This window comes from Populus nigra, chromosome 2, assembly GCF_951802175.1.
Source record: "Populus nigra chromosome 2, ddPopNigr1.1, whole genome shotgun sequence".
Classification (NCBI taxonomy): domain Eukaryota; kingdom Viridiplantae; phylum Streptophyta; class Magnoliopsida; order Malpighiales; family Salicaceae; genus Populus; species Populus nigra.
In genome coordinates this window covers 18,981,487-18,987,745 of record NC_084853.1, presented here as the reverse complement: position 1 = coordinate 18,987,745, position 6,259 = coordinate 18,981,487, and positions in this window count along the sequence as shown.

The window sequence follows — 6,259 nt, the reverse complement described above, 5'->3', positions numbered from 1 at the left end:
GAGCATGGGCTGGACGCTGGACTGTCCAGGCCAGGCAGGAAAAGTCGTCGAGGGGACACGCTGACGAAACAGCGCTGGTTCAGGCACGGCGGGCAGTGCTGGAATCGGCAGCGCCGACGAAATCGGCAAAGTCGGCAGAATCGGCAGCGGGTGCTGGCGATGGGTCTGGACGGGCTGGATAGTCCAAGGCTCGACGAGAAAGACCACAGGTTGAGACACTGGGGCAGTGGCAGCCCGCGGGACAGTGTTGGCAGATTCGGCAGCGCAGATTTGTGCGGCTGCAGGTTCGTCGGGGAAAATCGGCAGCGCAGATTGTCTGACGAGCATGGGCTGGACGCTGGACTGTCCAGGCCAGGCAGGAAAAGTCGTCGAGGGGACACGCTGACGAAACAGCGCTGGTTCAGGCACGGCGGGCAGTGCTGGAATCGGCAGCGCCGACGAAATCGGCAAAGTCGGCAGAATCGGCAGCAGGTGCTGGCGATGAGTCTGGACGGGCTGGATAGTCCAAGGCTCGACGAGAAAGACTGCTGGCTTAGACACTGGGGCAGTGGCAGCCCGCGGGACAGCGTCGGCAGATTCGGCAGCAGTGTCTGTTTCGGCAGCGTTGGCTCGGAATCGGCAGAGCCGGCGAAATCGGCAAAGTCGGCAGCAGGTGCTGACTGTGAGTCTGCACGATTTATGGTCCAGGGCTTGACGGAAAAGACTGTTGGTCCAGACAAGGGGGCAGCGGCAGCCATGCCAACAGGGGGGAATCGGCAGCGCAGATTTTTCGACGAACATGGGCTGGACGCTGGACTGGCCGGGCCATGCAGGAAAATTCATCGAGGGGACACGCTGAAGAAACAGCGCTGGTTTAGACACGGTGGGCGCAGTGTTGGAATCGGCAGCGCCGATGAAACCGGCAAAGTCGGCAGAATTGGCAGCGGGTGCTGGCGATGGGTCTGGACGGGCTGGATAGTCCAAGGCTCGACGAGAAAGACCGCAGGTTGAGACACTGGGGCAGTGGCAGCCCGCGGGACAGTGTTGGCAGATTCGGCAGCGCAGATTTGTGCGGCTGCAGGTTCGTCGGGGAAAATCGGCAGCGCAGATTTTTCGACGAGCATGGGCTGGACGATGGACTGTCCAGGCCAGGCAGGAAAATTTGTCGAGGGGACACGCTGACGAAACAGCGCTGGTTCAGGCACGGCGGGCAGTGTTGGAATCGGCAGCGCCGACGAAATCGGCAAAGTCGGCAGAATCGGCAGCGCAGATTTTTCGACGAACATGGGCTGGACGCTGGACTGGCCGGGCCATGCAGGAAAATTCATCGAGGGGACACGCTGACGAAACAGCGCTGGTTCAGGCACGGCGGGCAGTGGTGGAATCGGCAGCGCCGACGAAATCGGCAAAGTCGGCAGAATCGGCAGCGGGTGCTGGCGATGGGTCTGGACGGGCTGGATAGTCCAAGGCTCGACGAGAAAGACTGCTGGTTTAGACACTGGGGCAGTGGCAGCCCGCGGGACAGTGTCGGCAGATTCGGCAGCGCAGATTTGTGCGGCTGCAGGTTCGTCGGGGAAAATCGGCAGCGCAGATTTTGCGACGAACATGGGCTGGGCGATGGACTGTCCAGGCCAGGCAGGAAAATTTGTCGAGGGGACACGCTGACGAAACAGCGCTGGTTCAGGCACGGCGGGCAGTGTTGGAATCGGCAGCGCCGACGAAATCGGCAAAGTCGGCAGAATCGGCAGCGCAGATTTTTCGACGAACACGGGCTGGACGGTGGACTGTCCAGGCCAGGCAGGAAAATTTGTCGAGGGGACACGCTGACGAAACAGCGCTGGTTCAGGCACGGCGGGCAGTGTTGGAATCGGCAGCGCCGACGAAATCGGCAAAGTCGGCAGAATCGGCAGCGCAGATTTTTCGACGAACATGGGCTGGACGCTGGACTGGCCGGGCCATGCAGGAAAATTCATCGAGGGGACACGCTGACGAAACAGCGCTGGTTCAGGCACGGCGGGCAGTGGTGGAATCGGCAGCGCCGACGAAATCGGCAAAGTCGGCAGAATCGGCAGCGGGTGCTGGCGATGGGTCTGGACGGGCTGGATAGTCCAAGGCTCGACGAGAAAGACTGCTGGTTTAGACACTGGGGCAGTGGCAGCCCGCGGGACAGTGTCGGCAGATTCGGCAGCGCAGATTTGTGCGGCTGCAGGTTCGTCGGGGAAAATCGGCAGCGCAGATTTTGCGACGAACATGGGCTGGGCGATGGACTGTCCAGGCCAGGCAGGAAAATTTGTCGAGGGGACACGCTGACGAAACAGCGCTGGTTCAGGCACGGCGGGCAGTGTTGGAATCGGCAGCGCCGACGAAATCGGCAAAGTCGGCAGAATCGGCAGCGCAGATTTTTCGACGAACACGGGCTGGACGGTGGACTGTCCAGGCCAGGCAGGAAAATTCGTCGAGGGGACACGCTGACGAAACAGCGCTGGTTCAGACACGGTGGGCGCAGTGTTGGAATCGGCAGCGCCGAGAAAATCGGCAAAGTCGGCAGAATCGGCAGCAGGTGCTGGCGATGAGTCAGGACGGACTGGATAGTCCAAGGCTCGATGAGAAAGACCGCTGGTTTAGACACTGGGGCAGTGGCAGCCCGCGGGGCAGTGTCGGCAGATTCGGCAGCAGTGTCTGCCGATTCGGCAGCGTTGGCTTGTTGGCGCGGGGGGCCGATTCGAGTGGGGACTTGGGCAGCGGGCAGTGAAAGCAAGAGTTTCCCCGATGCTGCCGGGAAAAACGCTCCCCGGGATGGCCGGGTGAGATGACCCGGCGGCCCGCGACGGGTCATTCAATTCCATGCCCCGTCAACATAACTCCCGATGTACTGTTTGCTTTTTCGGAAGAAGAGATCCATCCCCCCATCCTCGGCCAGCCAAAAACGCTCCAATTAATGGCCGGGTGAGATGACCCGGAGGCCCGCGACGCGTCATTCAAATCACTGCCCTATCGGCTACAACTGCTGATGGGTGGGATTAGAGGCCTGCCATGGTGGTGAGGGGCGGCGAGGACCGTGAAAGCTAGAGTTTTTCAGAGGCTGCCGGGAAAAAGGCCCCTCGGGTGGCGGGGTGCGAGGACCAGGCGCGTCATTCAATTCTCTTCCCTATCAACTTGGCTCCCGTTGGCGGGATTGGAGGCCTACTGTTTGTTACAGGGCTAAAATCGTCAGGGGAAGAGCTGACGAAACAATGCTGGTTTGGATGCAGGGGGTAGTGTTGGAATCGGCAGCGCGGACAAAATCGGCAAAGTCGACAAAAAAGACTGTTGGTCTGGACATCGGGGCAGCGGCAGCCATGCCGACAGGGGGGGAAATCGGCAGCACAGATTTGTGCAGCTGCAGGTTCGTCGGGGAAATCGGCAGCGCAGATTTTTCGATGAACATGGGCTGGAAGATGGACTGTCCAGGCCAGGCAGGGAAATTCGTCAAGGGGACACGCTGACGAAACAGCGCTGGTTCAGGCACGGCGGGCAGTGTTGGAATCGGCAGCGCCGACGAAATCGGCAAAGTCGGCAGAATCGGCAGCGGGTGCTGGCGATGAGTCTGGACGATTTATAGTCCAGGGCTTGATGGAAAAGACTGTTGGTCCAGACAATGGGGCAGTGGCAGCGCGGATTTGTGCAGCTGCAGGTTCGTCGGGGAAAATCGGCAGCGCAGATTTTTCGACGAACAGGGGCTGGGCGCTGGACTGGCCGGGCCAGGCAGGAAAATTCGTCAGGGGGGCACGCTGACGAAAACAGGGGCTGCGGAGTGGAAAATCGGCAGCGCAGATTTTTCGACGAACAGGGGCTGGACCGGCCGGGCCAGGCAGGAAAATTCGTCAGGGGGGCACGCTGACGAAAAGAGGGGCTGCCGCGTGGAAAATCGGCAGCGCAGATTTTTCGACGAACAGGGGCTGGACGCTGGACTGGGCCAGGCAGGAAAATTCGTCAGGGGGCACGCTGACGAAAAGAGGGGCTGCCGCGTGGAAAATCGGCAGCGCAGATTTTTCGACGAACATTCGTCAGGGGGGCACGCTGACGAAAAGAGGGGCTGCCGCGTGGAAAATCGGCAGCGCAGATTTTTCGACGAACATTCGTCAGGGGGGCACGCTGAGGAAAACAGGGGCTGCCGCGTGGAAAATCGGCAGCGCAGATTTTTCGACGAACAGGGGCTGGATGCTGGACCGGCCGGGCCAGGCAGGAAAATTCGTCAGGGGGGCACGCTGACGAAAAGAGGGGCTGCCGCGTGGAAAATCGGCAGCGCAGATTTTTCGACGAACAGGGGCTGGACTGGCCGGGCCAGGCAGGAAAATTCGTCAGGGGGGCACGCTGACGAAAAGAGGGGCTGCCGCGTGGAAAATCGGCAGCGCAGATTTTTCGACGAACAGGGGCTGGACGCTGGACTGGGCCAGGCAGGAAAATTCGTCAGGGGGGCACGCTGACGAAAACAGGGGCTGCCGCGTGGAATGGCAGCCTACACGCAGATGCGAATTCGGCAGCGCACGATGGCTTGAGCAGGTCATGGGTTCGACTTGGCGCGATCTGAAACCTGGACGAGGGACTGTCGACGCTGGACGAGCCAGCGCGGTGGCCTGTCGTGCCCCGTTCAGGGGGGGCCTGCCGCGGAGACAGCCCTCGCGGGCTCGACAGCGCAGGCCAGCGTCCCCGACGTCGCTGGCCGCGGCAGGCGAGCTGCCGGGGTTCCCGCATTCCTACAAGAAAACGTCGTGCTTTCCACATGAAACCAATCCAGTAAAATCAGCCATATTTTTATGAGGCTGCCCACTGAATTTGGGGTCATTCCGGGCCGGTTCCTAGTTTTGCGGATTTACTCGATTTCTAATGGTAGGAAAATTAAAACAAATACTTCCCGACCTCGAAAAATTCTGGGAAAATTAATGAAGGTGGATTGGATTTTTGCCAACCTCTGTGCAAAATTTCAGCTCAAAATACCAAGAAATGAATTTTTTAGAGGGGGGGTGACAGCTGGGACCTAGTAGTGTCTCCCCCTGCCAGAGCTGCAATGACACTTATTGCTCTTTAGGGAGCCACCAGGCCGGCGCCCCTCAAAGACCACACGCGCGCGCGCGCCCGCCCGCGCTGGGCGCTGGGGCGCTGGGGCCTGAGGGCCTGGGGCCCTTGGGGGCCCTTGGGCGCTTGGGCGCGCGCGCGCGGCCCCCGCAGCCATGCCGCGCTGCGCGACGCGCGGACAGCCCCTGCTGGCTTGCTCTCTCGCCCGCGGGGGGGCTGCCTTCGGGCCCTGGCCCCCCGCGCTCTGGCCTGCCCCCCGCGTGGGAGAGGCTAGGCGCTGCAGGGGCCAGCCCGACGTCGCTGGCCGCGGCAGGCGAGCCGCCGGGGTTCCCGCATTCCTACAACAAAACGTCGTGCTTTCCACATGAAATCAATCCAGTAAAATCAGCCATATTTTTATGAGGCTGCCCACTGAATTTGGGGTCATTCCGAGCCGGTTCCTATTTTTTCCGATTTCCTCGATTTTTAATGGTAGGAAAATAAAAAAAAATACTTCCCGACCTCGAAAAATTCTGGAAAAATTAATAAAGTTGGATTGGATTTTTGCCAACCTCTGTGCAAAATTTCAGCTCAAAATACCAAGAAATGAATTTTTTAGAGGGGGGGTGACAGCTGGGACCTAGTAGTGTCTCCCCCTGCCAGAGCTTCAATGACACTTATTGCTCTTTAGGGGGGTGCCCCCTGACTGGCCATGGGGCGCGCTGGCCTGGCGCCCATAGGCCTGCCGCGGGGGATATGTGGGCTGTTGCTAAACTCGGACTAAGGTGGGGGGCCTCATGGCCCGAAGTATTGCCGGCATCGATGACCCGTTTTCCGGCCGGCGACGACCCGATTCCGGCCACTGTCTTCGGGACCCGCTCCAAGCCGTCGGGCGCGTTGGGGCTGCTTATCCGCGGCGTGGGCGTGGCATTCATTTGCCGTGCTTGTGCCAAGGTGCTGGCAGCTGCTGCGCGGCTGTCTGCTTGCCGCGACGTCACGGCGGCGGTGGCCGCTGCCCCTGCTCGCAAGTCGGAGGCCTGGCCGACGTGGCTGGTGCGGACCGCCGAGCTTGGGGATTGCGAGGAGAGCTCTACGCTGGCGTGGGCGTGGCATTAAATTGCCGTGCGCGCGCCCATGCGTTGGCTCTCCTCGCAATCCCCGACCTCGTGGCGTGACGTGCCCGCTGCCGAGGCCTGGCCTCCGTCTTGCGAGCCGGGGCTGACAGCCCCCCGCATGATTGTCCCTG